Raw genomic sequence first — 25,308 nt, forward strand, 5'->3', positions numbered from 1 at the left:
TAGATTTCATACTTGCATCTAGGCGTGATGGTTCTCACCACCTTGGCCACCCCTCTCCCCCCGCAACCAAGTCTCTCAGATGTCTAATGTTTCCGATTCTGTGTCTCCCTCTCTCTCTGCCCCTCCCCCGTTCATGCTCTGTCTCTCTCGGTCTCAAAAATAAATAAACATTAAAAAAAAATTAAAAAAAAAAGAAATTGTGTAAGAATAAAAACAAATAATGAATAGTTTTTGTCTGATTGATTCATTTTTTTTTTTTACAGAACGAAGAACAAACAAAAATTTTTCCAGCATCATTCGCTTCTTTATGTACCTAGTTAGAATTACTCAATTCATCTGACAGTAGTGATTTCTCAGTTCTAAGAAGGGATATAATTACCAAGATAGTCTCAGCTCCCTTAAAAAATGCTTTCATTTCAAACATTTATCTGTCTTGAAGACTCTCACATCTATTTCATGTATAAAGGGGAAACACCTATGGGGTATTAATATTCTGCCTCCCCTTTGAGGAAATTACAGAAAGAAATTATATTATCTTACCAAGGAGGGAAAATCATATAGAAAATGGTAGTAGGCATTGGGATAGTGTAGATTATTAAGAAACGTGATTTTTAGCAAATTATTTATTTTTAAAAATGTGTTTTTACTCTGAATGATGTAGATAAAGACTTGTGAGTATCAGCTATGAAACTGTAACAGATGTATCCCTTTAAATTAGAAATTTTGTGACTTTATGTTCTCAAAAGATTTAGAAATTTGACAAAGAACTCTTCCTTTTATTGAGATATAATTAATATCTTCTATAGTGTAAGTTTAACATGTACACTGTGTTAATTAAATCTCTCTCTCTCTCTCTCTATATATATATATATATATAGTAATATATATCATAATATTACCACTGTAGTACCAACTAACACCTCCATGAATTCAGATGATTATCATTTATTTTTTGTGGTGGGAGGATTTACGATCTAGTCTTTCAGCAATTTTCAAGTACATAATACAGTATTGTTAACTATAATCACAATGCTGTGCCTTGGATCCCCTGAACTTATTCATTTTCTGCCTGCAAATTTGTTCACTTTTACCGACATCTCCCCAATTACCCAACCCCCACACACATCATTTCACTCTCTGTTTCTGCAAGTGAAGCTTTTGTCTTGATTCTGCAATAAGTGATATTATATCTTATTTCTCTCTCTCTAACTTATCTCACTTAACATAATGCCCTCAACATCCATCCATGTTGTTGCACATGGCAGGATTTTCTTCTTTTCTAAGGCTCAATAATATTCACTTTTCTATATATATCACATCCCCTTTACCCATCCATCTATTGACATTTACGTTATTCACATATCATGGCTATTGTAAATCATGCTACATTAAACATGGGAGTGCAGATATCTTTTTAATATCCTGTTTTGTTTCCTTTGTATATATACCCAGAAGTAGGCTATGTGGATCACATGATAGTTCTGTTTTTATTTATTTCTCCATTTTTCTTTTGAGAAATCTCCGTACTGTTTTCCATAGTCACAAATGAATTTGCATTCCTAACAACAGTACACAGGGGTTCCCTTTTCTCCACATCCTTGCCAAAGCTTATCTCTTATCATTTTGATCACAGCCATTCTTACAGGTATGAGGTCCTATCTGATTATGCTTTAGGTTTGTGTTTTTCTGATGATTGGTGATGTTGAGCGTATTTCTATGTGTCTGTGCCATTTGTATGTCTTGTTGAGAAAAATGACTCTTGATTTCCTCTGTGCATTTTTCAAACAGATTATTTTTGGGCTTTTGTTATTGAGTTGTATGAGCTCTTTATATATTCTGGCTATTAACTTCATCTGAGATACATGGTTTGCAAACCATTCCATAGTTTGCCTTTTCATTTTGTTGGTTGCTTTTTAGATGTACAAAAACATTTTAGTTTGATGTAGCCTCACCTGTTGATCTTTCGCTGTTGTTGCTTGTGATTTAGTTGTCAAGTCCAAAATATTGCTGCCAAGACCAACATCAGGAGCTTTCCCCCTGTTTTTTTTCTCCCTGGGGATTTGATGGTTTCAGACCTGATGTTTAAGCCTTTACGTTTATTTATTTTTTGAGAGACATAGAAAGACAGAGCACAAGTTGGTGGGGGGGGGGGCAGGCAGAGAGAGAAGGAAACACAGAATCCAAAGCAGGCTCCAGTCTCTGAGCTGTCAGCACGGAGCCCGACACAGTGCTCAAACTCACAAACCGTGAGATCATGACCTGAGCCAAAGTCAGATGCTTAACCAACAGTGCCACCCAGGCGCCCCTGATGTTTAAGCCTCTAAAGCTTTTTGAGTTAGCTGCTGTGAGCCGTGTAAGGTATGGGTCCAATTTCAGTTTTTTTCTGCATGTTGTTATGCAGTTTTCCCAACATCATTTACTAAAGAGACTATCCTCCCCACATTGAGCATTTTGGGCTCCATTTTCAGACATCAGATGACCATATGTGTGGTGGTTTATTTCTGGGAATTTCAGGGAATGTGATATCTCCAGCTTTATTTATTTGGTCAGGATTGCTTTGGTTATTAAAGGTCTTTCATGGTTCCATACAAATTCCATCCCTTTGATTGGAAGGATTTCCTTTCCTTTGGCTTACTTTTTTTCCCTTGGTGACATCTTCTGATTGCCTTCTTTTTATCTTTTGTGAATTGATTATAGGTTTTTGCTTTGCAGTTATCATGAGGCATGCATAAAACATTTTATAGGTATAACAGCCTATGTTATGCTAAAAGCAACTTAACATCAATCTTATACAAAGTCTCTTCCTTTTCACTTTTTCCTTTTGTTTTTAATGTCACAATTTACCTCTTTTTCTGGTGTATAGTCATTAACAAATAGTAACTATAGTTTTTTTTTTAATATTTTTATTTATTTTAATTTAGTTTTTTAATGTTTATTTATTTTTGAGAGAGAGACAGAGAGCAAGTGGGAGAGGGGCAGGGGGAGGGGCACAGAATCTGAAGCAGGCTCCAGGCTCTGAGCTGTTAGCACAGAGCTTGATGCGGGGGTTGAACCCACAAACCGTGTGGGGCTCGAACCCACCAACCGTGAGATCATGGCCTGAGCCGAAGTCGGATGCTTAACTAACTGAGCTACCCAGGCACCCTTAAAAATTTTTATTTATTTTAAAGAGATAGAGAGAGAGAGAGCGCACCCTTGCATGAGGGGCAGAGAGAGAAGGGGACAGGAGATCCAAAGCAGGCTGTGTGCTGACAGCAGAGAGCACAATGCAGGACTCGAACTCATGAACTGTGAGATCATGACCTGAGCCGAAGTCAGATATTTAACGGACTGAGCCACCCAGGCTCCCCCCAGTAGCTTTAGCTATTTTAGTACTTTTCTTTTAGTCTTTATACCATAGTTAAGAGGTTAAGACACCATTATATTACAGAATCAGAGTTTTGTGAATAAGACTACATACTTCCCTTCACCCATGTGTTGTGTATTTTCCTGTTTTCATTTTACTAATTGACATCTTTTCAGCTTGAAGAGCTCCTTTCTGTATCTCTTCTAAGGCAGGTTTGGGGTGATGAATTGCCTCAGCTTTTGTTTGTCTGGTAAAAATGTTGATTTCTCCTTAATTTCAGAAGGATGACTTTGCAGGATAGAGTATTCTTGGCTGGCTTTTCTTTTGCTTTTCTTTTAGCACCTTGAATAAATAGTCCCACTCCCTGGTGGCCTGTAGGGTTTCTGCTGAGAAACCCATCAATAGCCTAATAGGGTTTCCTTGTAGATTATGGTTTTTTTTTTTTTTTTTTCACTTGCTGCTTTTGGGCATCTCTTCATCTTTACTTTTTGACAAATTAATTATAACGTGTTTGGAGAAGATCATTTGGATTAAAATAATGAGATGATCTATTGACTTTATGTCTCTTTTTAGGTTCACATAGTTTTCAGCTATTATTTCTTTAAATAAACTGCCTTGCCTCTCTCTTCTCCAGGATCAGCAATGATTTTGACATTGGGTCTTTTGACATTGTCCCATAGATCACATAGTCTTTTTTAAAATTCTTTTTCATTCTTTTTTATTTTGTTCTCTTTTGACTAAGTTATTTCAAAGTTCCTATTCTCTAGATCATTGATTCTATCTTCAGTTTGGTCTATTATGCTGCTGTTCCTGTCTATTACATTCTTCATTCACTGAATTTTTCAGCTCCAGAATTTCTGTTTGGTTCTTTTTATTTTATTTTATTTCACATTTTATTTTATTTTATTTTATTTTTTAATGATTTATCTTGCTTTGTTAAATTTCTCATTTATTTCGCATATTTTGTTCCTATTTTCATTGAATTATCTTTCTGTGGTTTTTTTATATATTATGGAATTTCCTCATCAAAGCAACTATTTTGAATTCTTTATGGGGTGAATCACAGATCTCCATGTTTTGGGTATGATTACTGAATAGCTACTGTGATCTTTTGGTGATGTCATGTTTCCTTAATTCTCCATGTTTCTTGGATTTCTGCATTGCTATGTTTTGTATTTAAAGTAGCAATTACTTCCCTCAGGATTTACCAGCCACCTTCAGGTGTGATCTATTTTTTTTATCGTTTTGATTTATAGTCTGAGGATTTCTCTAGCTTTGCATGAATACACCTACTCACACTTCTTTTTTCCTTTCTTGGCAGAATTCTTAAGCTTTTATTTCTTTTCTCCATCCTACAATCCACCAGACCATCTGCTGGAAACCTCTCTTTTGTTTCTGAAAGTGATACTACAAGTCACAATCGTGATTTCTCATTTGCCTATAGGCCCTGACCTGTTTTCTCTGCATATTTCCTATTTACCTGAGCATACACAAAGAGCCAACCACAGAGTAAGGAGATGTGTGGATTTGACACTGGGGGTGTCAGGGGATGTGCCAGTGGGTGGGGTCCTCAGGTAATGCTTTCCCAGCAGCTATGGGTGGCTTTCCTGCTGTCATCAGGAACCACATCTCTTTAACGCCCTCTGATAGTCTATCCACTTGTCTCCTGCTCTTCTCCTCCCCATTCATGGAAGTCCTACTTTAGTACTCTGGGTTCTGATGGACAAAAATGTGTTTCTTTAGCAGCATCCTGCACGGCTGGGGAAGCTAGGCAGTTGCGTGCTTCTCTTCCTTCCCCTGCTGGAGAGACTGCCAACGTCCTCTGCTCTAAGGTGTGTCCTTTTGGGGTGAGGACTGATGCTGGCAGAGTTCCTCCTACCCACTTCAATATGTCCAAACCTGTAGTTTTTTGGGTTTTTTTTTTTTTTGCTTCAACAGAGCCCTAAACTTCTCTGGAAACCTGAAACTCTACAAAGGCTCCCTTGTCTGTGGGTGTCCATCCCAATAAACACTCTCGAGATGCCACTAGACCAAGGTGAAGAGAGGCTGGAGCCAGTTCACAGGCTCCTACCAGTCCCATAGCCTATGTTGAGGTTGGTCTGCCTATTACCTGACGCAAAAGTGGGTGAAATTCCTCCTGGGTCTTTTTGTATACTGTTCTGAACCCCATAACTCTCAGAGAAGCACATTTGTTTATGGATAGATGCAGAATTTTAGTTTTCAAAGGTGGGGGACAAACGAAGGATGTCTTATGCTACCATGATGCTGGCATCAGTTCTGTTGAAGCATTCTTCACGTACTTGAAGCAAAAGCTTTCTAAGGATTTTGTCTGTAGGAGTTCGTGTAAAAGTGTGGTTCATGTCTTTCACACTTCTGTGAATATATTCATTGCCTTCTCAATACTCTGCCTCTGCTGCTTGCTGAGGACACACACACACACACACACCATCACAGTCCCTGACCTCAAGGATTTCAGAGCCTTTTGCAACTAGTTCATAAACAAGTAATCCCCACAGTGTGATGGTCCATATCACCTTTGAATGCAGACATTTTCAAAGAATAACCTGTTCATTCTGTTAGGAAGTTAGTTAGGCCTGAGCAAGGAGGGGTCAAGCAGGTGCTAGCCACAACCTCAGAACCACCCTTGAGCCTTAACAGCCACACCTTCAGAACTACCTCCAACAACTTGCTCCTCGTTAGAACGGGAAGAGCTTAGCCACAGAGCTGGCTCAAAAGCCACAAGGGGACTTCTAAGAGCTGAGCAAGCTCACACAAGGTGCAGCTTGTCCTTAGGTTACCTTCCAGTCACAACAAAGCCCATTAAAAGCCCATAAATATGCCATATGTAAATAAACACAATTATAACTGAGTACCTCACGGGTAGGCACATGCGCACAGGCCAAAATGTTATACGATCCCAGCTGCCAGTCAAAAATGTCCATCAATGCCAAATTTACATGCACATGAAGCAGGCTTAAAAGAATGCAGCCAGAGCTTCTCAGAGCCATTGCCCCTGTTGTTGTAGCAGTGGCCCACTTTCACTCTTGAAAGTGGACTGTACCTATCAACGCCATAAACTCTAACCTCCCCTTTCTGGTCTCAGGTATCCATTTCTTAGATGCATCTGGGACAAGAACAGAGGGACCCAGGAACAATTCTAACCATTCAACTAAGATGGATATTACAAAACTGATTTCTAAGAGTTCTATTATAGGGGCATCTGGGTGGCTCAGTCGGTCAGGTGTCTGGCTTTGGCTTAGGTCATGATCTCATGGTTCGTGAGTTCGAGCCCTGCATCTGGCTCTGCACTGCAGGGCAGAACCTGCTTGGGATTTTCTCTCTCTCCTTCTCTTTCTGCCCCTCCCATCCATTCTTTCACTTTCTTCTGAAATAAATAAAGAAGCAAACTTTTTTAAAAAAAGTCTTAAAAATCTTATTATATCGCTAAGGATACAAAGAAACTCTCAAGACCAAAGTCCAGACAAGTAGTATCTTTATTTAGAGAAGTGAGTTACTACTGCTCTTACTCATGTAGAGATGCCTGACAAGGAAATTTCAGTAAAAAAAAAAATAAGGAGAAACCAATACAATTTTAAATAACTTTAAGCAGCCATGTGAACACTGGCATGACAGATTAATATCCTAAGGAGCCCCAAAATACTGATCATGTCTGTACCCACCCGCCACCTCTTTTACGTTGTAACTGAAGGATCACTGGAAGAGGACAAGACAAATTATTCATGAAGAAGAAGAAGAAGAAGAAGAAGAAGAAGAAGAAGGCAAGAAAGAGAAAGAAAGAAAGAAAGAAAGAAAGAAAGAAAGAAAGAAAGAAAGAAGGAAGAGAGGGAGGGAGGAAGGAAGGAAGGAAGGAAGGAAGGAAGGAAGGAAGAGTGAGGAGCTGAAAAAACCACCCTAATGTGGTTTTTAGATCCATTTCTGGAAAGGGGCAGAGTTGAGGGACAGAAACTTCTCTAACTAATTTAGGGCTTTTCCGAAGAGGAGTGGGGTCTCTCTCAGAGGCCAGGCCCAAAGTGTGAGGGCTGAAAGAATTCTCCCAAGGCTCATAAACCTGGGAATAGAATCTGAGAACAAAGAGAGGTGCCAAGTGCCAAGGATTCAAAATTAAAAAGATGAGCTGTAAACCTGAGAGACATATTTTATGGTTCAAACAGTCGGTGGTTCAACTTTGAGGTTCAAGAATATCTCAGAAATATTGACAGTGTTCAGTTGCCTGTCTTTGTTAAAGAGAACATCTTGACCTCGCCTTTAAAATCTTTGAAGCTAATGTGAAATATATCAAATTGACATTGTATCAACCCCAGACCTAGCCAAACTACAGATCAGGTTCTTGAACTGTTTCCACTTGAGCAGCATCCTATGAGAAAGAGTGTATTATTTCCTGAGGTAAATAATATGTATTTAATATTTTTCTTCTATTGTTTAACAGAAAATGCCCAATATGTAATAAAAATCAAAAGATGAAGAGAACGTGGCAAATATTGGAAGACACATAGATTTAATGGAAACAAAATTAAATAAAAATGCAAAAAAACCCCAGATATTATATAAGATGGATAACAGAATGGACACAACAAAGAAAAAAATCAATAAAGAAACAGAACATATGAAAATATTGTAATACACAAAGAAAAGGATATGAAACAATATGACAGAGCATCATCTCAGGTCTATAGGAAAATATCAAATAGTATTCTATATGTATTGTTAGAATAAGGGAAAAACAAGAAAGAGAGAATGGTGTGGAGGAAATATTTCAACAGGTAATGATAAAGAAATATCCAAGTGTTAAACAACATCAGTCTCAATCAATACAGGCAAGAATCTCAGCAAATCTTATGTGGGTTAAACACAGAATACCAAGAATCATTTTTGCTGAAAACTAAAGAGAAACAGAAAATGTTTAAAAGCAACTAGAAGAAAACAGGGACTTTAAATGCAAAAGGAAAATGATGTAAGTAATAGCTGACATTTACTGGAAGTAGGAAAATTGTTTGTCTTTTAAAGCACTTAATGAAAAAAAACAACACACACACCAAAGAATTAACCTTTAATTTTACAACCAGTGAAACACATTTTAAAAGTGAAGGTGAAATAAAGATATCCTCAGACAGGCAGAGACTGGAGTTTGTTGTTAGTACATGTGTAACACCTAAAAGATTAAAAGTAACACATTAAAGTGAAATATGTTATCAGATGAAAATTCATATTTTCAGGAAAAACAAACCCACAAGACCACTAGAAGTGTACTATGTGTCTATAAATATAAAAGGCATATTAAAATCCTTTATCATGTATATAAATTCTTAGATGCATATATACACACACAAATGATCATTTACTAAGTTTTGTTAAAAGTCTATTCACTTTTAGGGTACAATGAGAATATACTGTGGAATTGATGGTATATGTTTAAAATACAAGTTAGTTTCAGGTGTACAATATCGTGATTCAACGTGCACTTAATCCCCATCCCTTATTTCATCCATCCCCCACCAACCTCCACTCTGGTAACCATCAATTTGTTTTCTACAGTTAAGAGTCTGTTTTTTGGTTTGTCTCTTTTCTTTCTTAGTTAATTTATTTTGTTTCTTAAAGTCCACATGTAAGTGAAAGCGTATGGTATTTTGTCTTTCTGCGACTGACTTATTTCGCTTAGCATTATACCCTGTAGATTCATCCATGTTGTTGTAAATGGCAAGATTTCATTAGTTTTTTATAGATGAGTAATATCTCATTGTAAAAACCACATTTTCTTTATCTATTCACCTATTGATAGACACTTTGTCTGCTTCCTTAATTTGACTATTGTAAATAATGCTGCAGTAAAAAATAGGGGTGCATATATCTTTTGAATTAGTGTTTCCATATTCTTTGGGTAAATACCCAATACTGGAATTGTTGGATCATATGGTAGTTCCATTTTTAATTTTCTGAGGAACCTTCATACTGTTTTCCACAGTGGTTGTGCTAGTTTGCATTTCCACCAACGGTGAAAGAGGATTCTTTTTCTCTACATCCTTGACAATACTCATTTCTTATGGTTTTGATTTTAGCCATTCTGACAGGTGTGAGGTGGTATCTTATTGTGGTGTTCATTTGCATTTCTTTGGTGATAAGTGATGTTGAGCATCTTTTCATGTGTCGATTGGCCATGTGTATGTCTTCTTGGGAGAAATGTCTATTCAGTCTCCTGCTCATTTTTTTTTGAAATTGGATTATGTGAGTTTAGAATGTTGTATAAGTTCTTATATTTTTTAGATATTAACCCTTTTAGGTTACATAACCTTTTTGGATATGTCATTTGCAAATACCTTCTCCCATTCAGTAGGTTGACTTTTGGCTTTGTTGATTCTTCCCTTTGCTGTACAGAAGCTTTTTATTTTGATATAGTCCCAATATTTTACTCTTGGTTTTGTTTCCCTTGCCTCAGGAGACACATTTAGAAAAGTGTTTCTGTAGTCAGTGTCAAGGAAATGACTGCCTGTGCTCTGTTCTTTGATTTTTATGGTTTTAGTTCTTACATTTAGGTCATTTTGAGTTTATTTTTGTGTATGTTGTGAGAAAGTGGTAAAATTTCATTCTCTTGTGTGTAGCTGTCCAGTTTGCCCAACACCATTTGTTGAAGACACTTGTCTTTTTCCAATTACATATTCTTGTTTCCTTTGTTGATTAATTCACTATATAATCATGGATTTATTTCTGGGCTGTCCATTCTGTTCCCTTGACTTTTCTGTCTAATTTTGTGCCAGTACCATACTGTTTTGATAACTACAGCTTTGTAATATACCTTGATATCAGAGATTGTGATACCTCCAGTTTTGTCCTTCTTTTTGAAGATTAGGGTTGAGACTGACACAACAAAGAATAGATGGAGTTATACTCCTCTAAGACTTTCACCATGTTCAGAAAATAGCTTCTTATTTTTTGAAAGGAGAGTGGAATGAATTAAAATTCATATCTTAACTCTACAGCAATTCTATTTAATGGAACTTTCTATGATGATGGAAAAATTCTGTCCAGCATGACTGAGAAGTTAAAATTTAATCTTATTTAATTTTAATTAATTTAATTTTATGTAATCACATGTGGTTAGTGACTACAGTATTAGAGATTGCGACTGAAACAAACCAGTAAAGGGGTATCTGGGTGGCTCAGTCAGGTAAGCTTCTGACTCTTGATTTCAGCTCAGGTCATGATCTCATGATTGGTGAGATTGAGCTCCACATCTGGCTCCATTCTGACATTGTGGAGCCTGCTTGGGATTTTCAATCTCCCTCGCTCTCTGCCCCTCCCCCACTCACACTCTCTATCCCTCTTAAAATAAATAAACACATCTTAAAAGAATAATAATGAAATATAAGATGCATAATCAATTCACCTGACAGAAGAAAGAGAAGGAAGAATAAGAACCAAAACCCATAGAATAAATATAAAAAGCATACAAGATGGGCGAAATAAGTTCAATCCTGTCTATATATACATTAAATATCAATTGACTACACATTCCACTAAAAAGACAGATATCGTCATACTAGATTTTTTTAAAAAATGCAAATCTGACTATATGCTCTTTATAAGAAATGCAATTTAATTGTAAATACAAGCACAGATTGAAATTAAAAAGGTGAAGAGGTATACTGTAAAAGCACTAAAGATGAGCAAAATATGTTGTGTTAATATCAGACCAATTCACCTTGAGGTCATAAAATAGTACTAGAAAGAAAGATTGATTAATATTGATGAAAAAATCAATTCATAAGGAAGATATTTTTTTAATATGAAATTTATTGTCAAGTTGGTTTCCATACAACACTCAGTGCTCATCCCAACAGGTGCCCTCCTCAAAGGAAGATATTTTTTTTAAATGTGTACACCCTAACAAAGCAAATGAAGCAAAATCTAATAAAAATAAAAGGAGACATATAAGCCAATCCACTGTTAAACCTGGAGGCTTAAGACTCCTCTTTCAGTAATTGAGAGAACACCTAGAAGGAAATCCAGAGAGAATACGAGAGGCATGAAAAATATCAATCTACCTTTCCTAGTTGATATTTCTAGAACACTACTGTGGACAGAATGGCGTTCCCTACCCACCCCCCCACCCCCCCCATTTCACATGTTGAAGCCCTAAACTCCAATATGACTGTATTTAGAGTTTGGACCTTTAATTAAGTAACTAAGGTAAAAGATAATAAGGGTAGGATCCTAATCCAACAGACTGGCATTTTTATAAGAAAAGGAAATTTAGATGCATACCCAGGGGAAAGACCATATAGAGACAGAGGGGAAGGCAGTCATGGACAAGTGAAAGAGAGAGGCCTCAGATGGAGCTCCACCTGACAACAGCTTGATCTGGGACTTTCAGGTTACAGAGAAACATGAGAAATGGGTTTTCTCTCCTGTGGTACTTGGTTAGCAAACTAATACAGACACTTTCCCAGAAATAGCAGAAATTGTATTGTCCGTAAGTGGACATGGAACATTCATTGAGATATACCATATTCTAGACCAAGAAGCAAAACTTACAAATATAGAAGGAGTGAAATCCCAAAGTACTTAATTAAACAACACGTTTCTAGATAACACATGGGTTAAAGAGGAAGTATCAAGAGGCATTAAAAGCTTTCTGAATTGAACAAAATATGACACATCATATCAATATTTATGAGATGCAGCCATGAGAACACAAGTAGGGTAATTTATATCATTAAGTTTATACCATATTTTTGTAAAAAAATAGTTTCAAATTAAGATTTAGACTGATGAAATGTAAAAAGGAAGAGCAAATAAAACTCAAAGCTAGCAAAACGTAGTATTAGAAATCAATTAAATTGAGAATAAAAAAAGAATGCGTAATATCACTGATTTAGCAAAAGCTAGTACTTTGAGGAGGTCAATAAAATTGATAACTCTAGCCTGACCTAACAGTAAAAAAGAGAAGACATGGAATATGAATATCAAAAATGAAAAAAGGACATCATCAGTACAATATTACAGACATTAAAAGGAGAGTCAGAGTTTAACACAGGTAACATAGCAACAAGAAAATTTCTAGACCTAGATTATTTCATTGGGCAATTTTACCAAATGTCTAAGGATGAAATAATACACAACATACAATACACAATATAGACAACCTTTTCTAAAATAAAGTTGAAATCAGCAATATTCTTATACTAAAAGTAGATGATTATGGTAAGTCCTTATGAGAAAAGATGCATAATCCATCACAAAATATTAGCAAATTTTATCTAATTATATATAAAAATGGATACTGGATCATGACCCAATGGGATTTATCCAGAAATCTAAAGCTAATTCAACACTGAAAAATCAATGTATGATATGCTTGAATCAAGATGTAATACCATATCCTGAGCCATAGAACAATTCTTGACCGATGTAAAAGAACTAAAATTATATAAAGTATGCTTTATGATAATAGTAGAATCTAGAAACTAGAAATCAATAGCAGAAAGACAGGAGGACAATCTCTGAATACATAGAAATTAAACAACATGCTTTTAAATGATCAGGAATTCTCAAAGGAAACAAAAAGTATGCACAACTCAATGAACATTGAAAATACAACACATAGGGGTGCCTGAGTGGCTCAATTGGTTAAGCATCCAACTTTGGCTCAGGTCATGATCTCATGCTTCGTGAGTTCAAGCCCCACATTGGGCTCTGTGCTGACAGCTCAGTAATATAATACTCACTGGTAAAAAGAATGAACATTTTTCGAAAACAACAACAACAACCACAATAACAAAAGACCAAACACAGAGGCTTACTCACCACTTCTATTAAGCATATTATGGAAGTTCCAAGTCACTATAATAAGGCAATAAAAAGAAAATATAAAAGATACAGATTTAAAAAGAAAAATAAAATCTCTATTTGCAGATGGCATGACATTGATTGTCATGGATACAAGATGAATACACCAAAATCAATCACACTTTTATGTACCAAAAATGCACACGTGGACACTGAAACTAAAATACAGTATCATTTACAAATGTTTCAAAGACAGTAAAATTCTTGGGTCTACTGTTAACAAACATGCAATCAAGATCAATATGTTGGACATTTTAAAATGCTGATGAAAGGAATCAAAGACCTAAATAATTGAAAGACATACTACCATCTTGGATTCGAAGACAATGTAGCAAAGACGCAACACTGATAGAAGGAATAGAATCTTAGATCAATGGGTTATAATAACAGACTCAGAAAAAAACCCACACGCATGTGATCAACTGATCTCTGACAAAGGAAAAAAAGCAATTTAACTTCAACAAACAGCATTTGAGCCATTGGAATTTCATTGAAAGAGGGGGAAAGAACCCTTGGCTTAAATCTCACATCTTACACAAAAATTAAGTCAAAATGGACCTAAGTATAGAACATAAAACTATAATACTTGTAGGGAAAATCATAGAAGCAAAAGAGAAAAAGAAGAAAATCTTCAGTACTTACGACCAGATACAGAGTTTCTTAGATTTGACAGCAAAGCATGATGTGTAAATTTAAAAATTGATCAATTGGACCTCATCAAAATTAAAAGCTTTTGCTGTGTAAAAGCCCATGCAAAGTAGATAAAAAGACAAACTACAGAGCATGAGAAAAATATTTTCAAACCTGTATATGACACAGTACTACCATCTATATGATATTCAGAACTACATAATATGAAAGAATTTTCAAAAGTCAACAGTAGAAACATTAAAATTATTGGCAATATCACGTCCTGGTGAGGACTCACAACAATTGGGATTCTTATGCATTGCTGATGTGACTGCAAAAAGGTGCAGTCATTTTTGAAATGAGATATACAATTTCCTAGCAAAGTTAAATGAATATTTACTATATGATCCAGCAATGTCACTCCTGGTTATTTACTTTAGTGAAGAAACCAGGTACATGAATAGGGGTTTTACTCAGAATCATCTACACCTGGAAATAATAATAATTTTCTTCAATCAGTAAATGGTAAACAAATTATGATATGTCCATACAGTGAATTGTACTCAGCAATAATAAGAAAAAATAGTGGTACACACAGAAACATTGAAAGGTCTCAAACGCATCATTCTGGTAAGAAGAAGTCAGATTCAAAAGGCTATACAGGTTTCAGTCTTTTTACATAGAATTCCTGTATAAGTAAAACTATCAGTGACTACTGGGAGATAGGAGTTGGAGGAAAGATAGACCACAAAGGAACACACAAGAAATTGAGGAAGATATGTTCTACATCTTGAGAAGGCTTGTTTTTAAGCGATTGTGTATTTTGTCAAAATTCTCAGGATTGTACACAAAAAAAGCTTTTTTTTTTACAGAAATACATAGCATCAAAAACCATGAAATACTTCTAGATAAATCTAACAAAAGATAAGTAATACCAGACAACTCGAAAACTTTGTTGAGAGAAATTGCATAAATACTGAGATACCATATGCTCAGGAACTGGAATACTCAAATTGTTACGAGTTCACACTCGAAATTGGCCTATAGGCTTCCCTGAATCCCTGTTAAAATTCTAACAGGCTTTTATTTTTTAATAAATTCTAAAATGTATTTGGAAAGCCTAAGATATCAACTAGCAGAAACAATCTTCAACACAAAGAACCAAGTTGGAATATTTATACTATTTGATTTCAAAGCTTACTTACAGTAACTTTACAAGCTGTAATAATCAAATCAATTTGACATTGGTGTGATAGACAAATAAATCATTGTAAGAGAATAAAAGGCCCTGAAATAGATTCACACATACATGGGCAATTCGTTTTCAATCATTATACTGGGATAATTCCAAGGGAAAAATGAAAAAAATTTTATAAATATTGCTAGAAAAATTGGGTTTGTGTTTTTGTATGAATATTGACACTTTGTCTCCTGAAGGATAAAAAATTACCTAAAGATAAAATCCAAAGTCATAAGCCTTCTAGATATTGAAGTAGAATTGTAATTTTACATTAAGTAAAGATTTCATAGACAGGACACAAAAAAGACAAACCATAAAAGAAGAAAAATGTTACATTGGATTTTATCAGAATGAAAAAAAATTCTTATCAAAAGACACTAGGAAATCTACAATGTGGGAAAAATATTTGCAGCTATATATGAAAAAGGACTTTTACCTAGATTAAATAAAGAATTCTTACAAATCAATAATAAGTAACTAACCATACAAAAATTAACTGGCAAAATACTTATACAGATGTTTCAGCAGAAAAAGATATATGAGAGGTCAATAAGCACATGAAGATACTCAACCTCACTAGTAATCAGGAGGATGCAAATTATAATCACAATGATATTCCATTTCACACCCACCAGAAGAATAGGTTTTTTTTAAATTATTGTTGTTTTGTTTGGTTTTATTTTGTTTTGTTTTGTTTTGAAAGCTAATAACAACTATTTCTACAGATATGGAATAACTGAAACTGATGCATTGCTGATAGGGTCAAAGCAGTTGATTCATTTGGAAGAACTATGTGGAATATTCTTATGAAGCTAAGCATGAATCTCCCTTGTGAGGTAGTGATTTTACTCTCAGTTATGGTCTCAACAAAAGTAAAAACATATATTCACAAAACGATTGGTCTGATAATATTCACAGCAAGTTTAATCATAACAGACTAAAAGTGGAAAAAAAATCTGCTTGTGAATGGGTCAATAGTGTTATATCCATACAACTGAAGACTTCATAACAATTTTTAAAAATTTACCAAGTGAGCTCATCACATAGATGAATATGAAAATATTATACTAAGTGAAAGTAGCCTGTTCAGCACAATAGAATACATATATGATATTGATGAGGGAACCAAAGGGAAGCTGAGGGCAAAGTACAAGCAAACACCACTCTGCCCGCCCCCCTCTGCCCCCATCCCTCACACATATGTCAGGTATGTATGATATTCCTCAGGGATTCCTGGCTGTCCCGGAACAAAGGAAAGTGAAAAGCCATTGGTTAACTGATAGAGATCACAGTCATGCAGGACATGAGTCTCCATCAGTTTAAAAATGTCTTAGTAAATTACAAGAAAGAGGCAATCTTATCAGTAGCCTAATCTTCAGAAACCCATAGACTCAATTTCCTGGAGCCCTAACATCACCACATTTCCTTCCATAGTGATCTGGGGAACAAAGGCAAAACAAAAATATAAATAAAATTAAATTTCTTTATAACTTGCCACCTATTGACAAATATTTGAGACAGGCAGAGTAAAACCTTCCTCCGGGACTCCCTACTGTCTTAGTGCTAATGCCTTACTAGAGGGAAAATAACTATGGCTCAATAGTAACAAGGCCTCCAGTATCTTATGAGTCCTCTCTAGCATCTGAAAGTCCATTTAGAAACCTCACTTTTGCCTTTATGTCCCCCAACTCCATACTATATTATCAGTCACTCTTCACGACCTCAGTGCGGATTTACCTGCCCACAGCTCCTATCCCAGTGTGTTAATAAAAGCACCCTTTTGCACCAAAGACATCTCAAGAATTCTTTCTTGGCCATGGGCTCCAGATCCATCCAGGCCACCTGCCAGTCCAAAAGCACATCAATATCATTCATGTTAAATACAACTACAAGCAAAACTAATCTATGGTAATAAAAATTAGATAGTTGTGGGAGAAAGAGCATTACTATTGACCGGACAGGAGTGTGGCAAAACTTTCAAGGGGGATGAAAATATTCTATTTACTATTTCTGATAGTGTCTACAGAATGTTACACAATTTTCTAGAGTCTAAATATAAAACATTTAAGGTCTGTGCAATTTAGTTTGTTAGTTGCATCTCACTGACCAAAAACAAAGAAAAAAAATACAGCGTGAGATGTACTAAGAAGGTAAGGACAGCGAGCTGAAGCAGACATACAAGAGGCACTCAGTCATACAAGTCATACATGTCAGCAGACATACAAGAGGCGTGGAGGTAAGGAGTACACTTGGAGCTGCCCCCAGCTTACAGGGAAGACAGGGTCTATTTGTTACAGAGTAAAGGCCAGTAACTAAACTGTAAGGAAAAGGAACTGAAAATGTGAAAGCCAAATTATTGAGCTAGATGCGCTTCTCCATTTCCTTCCTTCCTTCCTTCTTTCCTTCCTTGCTTCCTTCCTTCCTTCCTTCCTTCCCTCCCACCTGCTCACCTTCCTTCCTTTCCTCCCTCCCTTTTCCTTCCTTCCTTCCTTCCTTCCTTCCTTCCTTCCTTTCTCTTTTTCTTTCTCTTTCTTCCTTCCTTCCTTCCTTCCTTCCTTCCTTCCTTCCTTCCTTCCTTTCTTTCTTTCTTTCTTTCTTTCTTTCTTTCTTTCTTTCTTTCTTTCTTTCTTCTTTTCTTTCTTTCCACCTAGACCTTTTAATGATTCCAGTCTATTCTCAGCTACGCCAAAGGGAAATAGAGAAAGTTTTTTATCCTTGCTTGGGCCAGGCTAGGATGTCCATTGAAGCCTGAATGAATGTTGGAAGATGGACCATGTGAGGGGAAGATCCCCAAGGGCTCTATTTTCAAAGTGTGTTTCCAGAACTAAAAGATCGGTATCACCTGGGAGCTTGTTAGAAGTACAAATTCTCAATCTTACTCAGACCCAAAGTGTCAGAAACTCTGGGAGCCTCTTTAAAACCATCTGCTTTAACCCTAAGCCCTCAAGGAGACTCTGCTACACCCAAAGGTTTGTGAATCAGCGCTTAAAGGGAAAGAACATTCTTGTGAAAAAACAGTCAAGGCCACAGGATTCAGTGCCTCCCTCTAGTGGGTCAGCATCTTTTGTGTTCCATCCTGGAAGATAAGGATTCCATTATGTGGCATTGGTCTGAGAGTGCATTTAGTATTTACATTCTAATAAATCCTGGTGGAATGCTAATGCAGCTAGGGGTGGGGACACCACCCTTTGAGAACTGACTATTCTATGATTAGAGACAAAAAGTGTCTTTATATGAGGTCTGAGAAGTTTCCCAGAGGTCCTGCCACCTGCAGGAGGCTTTGGAGAGGTAAGTTTTGAGCACACAATTAAAGAGGACCTTTTTTTATAATTAATTTTTATTTAGAAATATTATACAGAAAAAATAGACAAATATATAATATACATTATATAAAATATATTTACATGTAATGTAATTAATAATATAATATAATTAATATACTATACTATACTATACTATAATATAATATAATATAATATTCTCAAGTTAAATAGCATACAGTGTAGTCTTAGCTTCAGAAATAGAGCCCAGTGATTCATCATTTACATATGACAACCAGTGCTCATCCCGAAGAGTGTCCTCCTTAATGCCGGTCACCCATTTTCCCCACTCCTATCACTCCTCAGTTTGTTCTCTGTATTTAAGAATCTCTTATGGTTTGCCTCCTTCTCTGTTTTTATCTTATTTTTCCTTCCCTTCCCCTATGATCATCTGTTATGTTTCTCAAAGTCCACCTGTGACTGAAATCATGGGATATCTATCTTTCTCTGACTGACTTATTTCTCTTAGCATAATACACTCTGGTTCCATCCACGTTGTTGTTGCAAATGGCAAGATTTCATTCCTTTTCATCACCAAGTAGTATTCCCGTGTGTGTGTGTGTGTGTGTGTGTGTGTGTGTGTGTATTCTTAATCCATTCATCAGTTGATGGACATTTGGGTTCTTGTCATACTTTGGCCATTGTTGACAGTGCTATAAACAAAGTGCATGTACACCTTTGAATCAGCGATTTTGTATCCGTTGGATAAATACCTAGTAGTGCAATTTCTGGGTCCTAGGGTAATTCTATTTTTAATTTTTTGAGGAACCTGCGCACTGTTTTCCACACTGTTTTCCAGAATGTACCAGTTTGCATTCCCACCAACAGTGCAAGTGGGTTCCCCTTTCTCCACATCCTGAAAGGCCACAGCTAATATCATCCTCAGTGGGGACAAACTGAGAGCTTTCCCCCTGAGATCAGGAGCATGAAAGCGATGTCCAATCTCACCACTGTTTTTTAACATAGTGTTGGAAGTCCTAGCAGCAGCAATCGGACAACAAAACAACACTAAAGGCATCCAAATTGGCAAAGAAGTCAAACTTTCACTCTTCATGGATATAATACAGACATGATACTCTATATGCAAAACCCAAAAGACTCCACCAAAAAACTGCTAGAACTGATACAAGAATTTAGCAAAGTCTTAGGATATAAAATCAATGTACAGAAATTGGTCACATTCCTATACATCAATAATGAAGCAACAGAAGCGGGATATTTTTAAAGAAATTGTAGGTTACAAGAGGATTGCAAGCCTGTTAAAAACTGCATGATAAGAGTTGAGAGGGTGTAAATTACTAGGATGATGCAAAGACTCATGGGGATAATGAGATACTGTTCTTATATCAATGTACTATTGGGCATCAGTAGAAAATAAAAGCTAGGGGGAGAATGCAGATTTTATCCTTCATTTACCAGAGCACATGTGGTGGCCTGTCTTCCAGCCACGCATTTCACCAAATGACTCTAAACTCTTCAGAAATTATACCCTGGTGTGCTTTCTTGTGAAATGATATTAATCCATATTTTGCTAATCTCTAGACTCGTCACATCTTATGCATATATCTTGTTCCGATCTCCTCACCTGATCTCCTTTACCAGCAAAGGAACTTGCTTAGCATAATGCAAATTTCAAATCTATTTTATGTCTTAGCAAATTTATCCTCACAACTGCCATAGACATATTGTTCCATTTTCCAAATGGAGGTACTGAGGCTCAGAATGCTTATTCATCCCACCCAAGGTCATATGGGCTGTTAGAGACAGAGCTAACCCCTGGGGAAATGCTTTTTATATTCTTGGAGTATTTCTACCTTTGATTTGTCCTGGTTTTAGGGCTGCTTTCTGGGAAGTCAGTGTAAGAAAGATCATTCTTAGATTCTTCCCAAAACATAACTCTGTTTGTCACTGCCTTTTAATTTTCCCCTGCTACCTCTTATTAGTCTCCTTAGTAACTGCATTATTTAACTCTATTAAATATTTAGGAGTGCAGTATAAGAGATGTCATACAAAATAAAGTTTTATTATCCACAGGATGCAGGTACACACGTATATTATGTGCAGAGACAGATGCACAATCCAGAGAAAGATTATGCCCCAGGGGGTCTTTTATCATCTGCCCAAGCTTATATTCTTTACCTTTCCTCTCTGGCTTAGGTCTTGCCATGGCAATTTATGCCTTTCTGACCTTCAAGTAGAATGGCATCCCTTCTGCATTCTGCCAGGAGACACAGTCAGGGCTGTTCAGAGAGCTGCATCCCTGGGTCCAGTGTCATGGAATCAATCTTCCCCAAGGAGTAAAGGTCAGGAATCACTTAGATGTTTCCAATTCTGTGGCTACAGACTGCATCCCTTTATAGAGTGGTTAGCCTCTAAGCCATAGCCAAAATTGGAAAGTGGCAGAGTTCAAACTAGAACTTGACGTTTGCTAACTTCTGGTTGAAGTTTGTTTGGGTGTTTGTTTGTTTGTTTGTTTGTTTCACCTCCCAGCTCCAGCAGTTAATTTTGCCTTCTCCATTATTAAAAGTATAATGAGGCATTCTACATGGTCGTTTTTGGCCAGTGGTGATGGGGTGACTGGGCAAGGATAATAGACCCTGCTGACTTTCTGTATATAATTTCTGTAGCAACAGCATCTGAGACTAGCATTTTCTGTCCTTTTGATGATCTGTCCAGCTGTCTGCCTTCATATGTATGAGCAGTGAGTCCTGGCAAATAGTTGTTTCACAATAAATATTTGTTTAACCATCCATTTTTTATGAATATATATTGAGCTCCATTTTGTGCTTGATATTGTTTTAGCCATCAGAGGATAGCATATTCAATGAAAGAAACAAGGTTTTTACTCTCCCGATCCTAGTGGAGGAGACAGATATTAATTGAATAAATGTATAAATGAATGAACATTGCTGAGTGCAGTCAGAGCCTATATGGGGAGTTTGCAACATGTCACTTACTAAATATCTAAATAAGCGAATATGTCTCTGAATGAGGTAAACAGATTATCCTTTAAGTCTTAATAGGCAATAGAAATGATAATAAATGGAGGTTATAAAGTCAATGTGATCCCAAATAAAAGAATATGGTGTTAATGTCACTGCGGTGGGCAGAATAATGGTCCCCAAAGGTGTCTGGGTCCTAATCCTCGGAGCTTGTGATTATATTATCTAACATAGCAAAAGGGGCTTTGCAGATGTGATTTGAAGTTAAGAACCTTGAGATAGCAACATCATCTCTGGTTAACTGGGGAGGCCCAGTGTAGAAGCACGAATCCTTAAAAGTGGAGAAGTGTTCTTGACTGTTGTCAAAATTAGAGATGTGACAACCAGAGCAGGGGCATATAAATGGTGTCATGAGGTTTTGAAAATGAAAGAAAAAGTCCATAAGGCAAGAGTACAGGCAGCCTCTAGAACCTAGAATAGAGGAGTAAATAGATTCTCCCTGGCATCTTGGCAAAGAACATGGTGCAGTACAAGAGGCATTTCAATTTTAGTCCGGTGAGTCTGGGGTTGGACTTCCGATATTCGGAACTGGAAGACAGTATACTTGCATTGGTTCAAGCCAATAAATGAGTGGTGAGTTGTTTCAGCAGCAATGAGAAATGATTGCTGTCACCGTGGAAGGGACAATGAAGTCAGCAGAATCAGAGCATAATCTTCACCTGCTCCCTTTTGTCTTGATTTTTCTTTCCTGATAACACCATCTTCTTTCTCTTCCAGAAGGGGTTAGCTTTGCAGGCCCACACCCTTTTTGAAAGCCATTGGGGTTAAGGTATCATAGAGATATGTTGAATATTTATGTTTCTCTCCTCCCTGGAAACAAAAGTTCTTTGTGAATAAAAGATGGCTGCCGTGAGATCTTGACGAGCCCTTGGCAACACTTTTATTTGGGGGACTAAAGTGTTAGAAAGTACTCCTTTTTACCCAGGTTGACTCTTGAAAGTAATGATTTCTGTTAAAGAAAAAAAAAAAAGGAAACAACAACAAAAAAAACCCCACCATGTTTTCTCTTAGTATTGGCGCATTATATCAAAAAAAGAAAACACCTATTTTTTTTTTTAATTTGGTATACTTATCAAGTTTCCAAAATGGCTTCTATCTGCTGTGCGTAGCAGAGATGCATAATACTTTCATTCTTTTATTTATTTGTGTTTGCTTGCATTTAATGTTCATCCTCTCCCGTGGTTTTGAAGTGTATTCATCAAATACTGAAACCTTAAGGGAGGATACATTGATTGGACTTGAACGATCACATCTTATTTTAGCAGAATCATATGCTCCCCCCACACACAAGGAATTAAGTAGTAGTGTGCTTTGTTTCACTTAAAATTGTTTCTTTGTTGGGATGCCTGGGTGGCTCAGTTGGTTAAGCATCCTACTTTGGCTGGGTCATGATCTCAAGGTTTGTGGGTCTGAGCCCCGCGTTGGGCTCTGTGCTGTTAGCGCCCAATCTGCTTCAGACTCTCTTTCTCCTTCTCTCTCTGCTCCTTCCCACTCTCTCTATCTCACTCTCTCTATCTCAAAATTAAATAAACACATAAAAAATAACATTGTTTCTTTCTCTATATTTTCACAACAAATTTGACCTTGGTCTTGCTAAATAAAATAAATGAAAACTTTGTGAGACTTTTTATGAGTGCTTTACATGTGCCATTTATTGCTAAAATTAAACTTTTTATTGATTCTTAGATGAACATTGTAGATTTGTGTTATTTTTTGAACTTCAACTGACCTATGGTCTTATATAAGGATACCATTTGAACTCAAGACTACCTCTAGATAATCCAGAATATAATCATGTGGGCCCTACTCCCCTGCGACACACCTTGGTGGACAAACTTATATTTTATATCTCTGAGGAGATTGATAGAACTATTTATAACATATCTCTCTCACTCATTTTTTTAAAAGTCTATCCATCTATTAATTGTACTTGTATCCCCAATACTCTGTGTACCCTTTTACTATTTTGTTGAGAATTGCTGAGATAAATCTCTTCCTAGGGCCCAGATCTTTGGAAGTGATACATACTTTATAAGAAGATTTCCTTTCTTTGGCCAAGAATCTTTCCTAAAGCAGTTAGAGACTAAAGGCTTTAGTTTTATTGTTGGGTAATACAAACTATTTGTAGCGACGAAACAGAGGCAGTCCCACTGGCTGACTCTCCTTATGAGGCTCAGCAAACCTTCCTTGGACACCTGACATACTCACTGTGATTCAGCTGTCTGCTTGGTCACTCCAGTAAAAAAAAAACCCATGTGTGATTTTCTGGTCAAGGCTTAGATAAATGGACAAGCAGTCGTTGCTATTATGTCCTCTTGGGATCACTTAATGGAAGTGCTGGCCCAACTTTGTTCAGAAGGAGAAAAGTTTCAGATTTCTGAATAATCCCTTTCTCTACCTTCAACACTACCAAACCATTCCTGGAATAGGTGAGTATCTGAAAACCTTAATGCTATTCCTTCGTTACATTTTCTGGTGAGTACAGAAGGCAATTTTAGTGTGAACTTTTATCTTTTTTTTTCATGTTCTGTCTGTCCATAGAAATGTTCTTTTATCATGAGAGAAAGTTAGATGTCTTAGATCCACTTCTGTAAATTAGAAAAGATAGATAGGGGGCGCCTGGGTGGTTCAGTCGGTTAAGTGGCCGACTTCGGCTCAGGTCATGATTTCGCGGTCCGTGAGTTCGAGCCCCGTGTCAGGCTCTGTGCTGAGCGCTCGGAGCCTGGAGCCTGCTTCAGATTTTGTGTCTCCCTCTCTCTGACCCTCTCCTGTTCATGCTCTGTCTCTCTTTGTCTCAAAAATAAATAAACGTTAAAAAAAAAGAAAAGAAAGATAGATGATAAATTGATAGATAGGTAGATAGATGATGGATAAATAGATATACACATTATATACATGCAACACTGTACATATATATATATATATATATATATATATATATATATAAAATCTTGAAAAGATCAATAAAATTAATGTTCATGTATTTTGTACATAGTGTTCCCCATCCTGATAGAGGCACCATTTTCTTAAGTCGTTGGTATATTCATAGATACCCATCAAGACCCTGTCCAAATAGCACCTTGTTAATTTAAATATTCCTGGTAAATTGGTGTCGGTCCCCCTGAGCTGAGACAGTTCTTTGCGCATATAGAGTACCAGCTTCGTGGCTTTGTACTATTAGGTTATCTGACTTTGTTACCATCAGGAGCAGAAGGTCCCCTTCTGTGTATACCTGGCATACAGTTTTTAACACAAAGCAGGTGCTAAATGAAAGTATGCCAAATATAGGTGTATATAGCTATGTTATACTTTTGTACCTATAAATTTGGTCTCTCATTCATTGTGCCAAAGATGAGTTATTTGTCTTGGCTCTAAGTTGTTCGACAATGATTCTTCAAGAAGAGCCAAAACATATGCGGGAATGTATGTCCCAATGGGGGAGTCACATTGAAGCAATAGCCAGAGTTTTGTAAATAATCTACATTTGTTAAATTGGCCTACAATTGCTCATTGGTCTTTGTTGAATGTATTTTCCTTTTTTTTTTTTTTTTTTTTTTTTTTTTTTTGTTTTTTTTTGAGAGATAGAGGGGCAGAGGGGCAGAGGAAGAGAGAGGGAATCTTAAGCAGGCTCCATACTCAATGTGGAGTCTGGGATCACGACCTAAGCCAAAATCAAGAGTCGGACCCTTAACAGACTGAGCCACCCAGCTGCCTGAATGTAGGTTTTTTTTAAAGATTACAATAGCAATATAGTCACATATTAGCAAAATTAGGCATGAGTTTAAAATCCACCAAATTCCAACTTCTTAAAATTGTTGCTCTTAGTGATTTGGACACATTATGTCATAAAGATATAGATATGCATAGACATATACATATCTATGTTTTTTCATTGAACAGGGTTGGCAG

This window comes from Neofelis nebulosa, chromosome 2 (genome assembly GCF_028018385.1).
Source record: "Neofelis nebulosa isolate mNeoNeb1 chromosome 2, mNeoNeb1.pri, whole genome shotgun sequence".
In the NCBI taxonomy this organism is placed as follows: domain Eukaryota; kingdom Metazoa; phylum Chordata; class Mammalia; order Carnivora; family Felidae; genus Neofelis; species Neofelis nebulosa.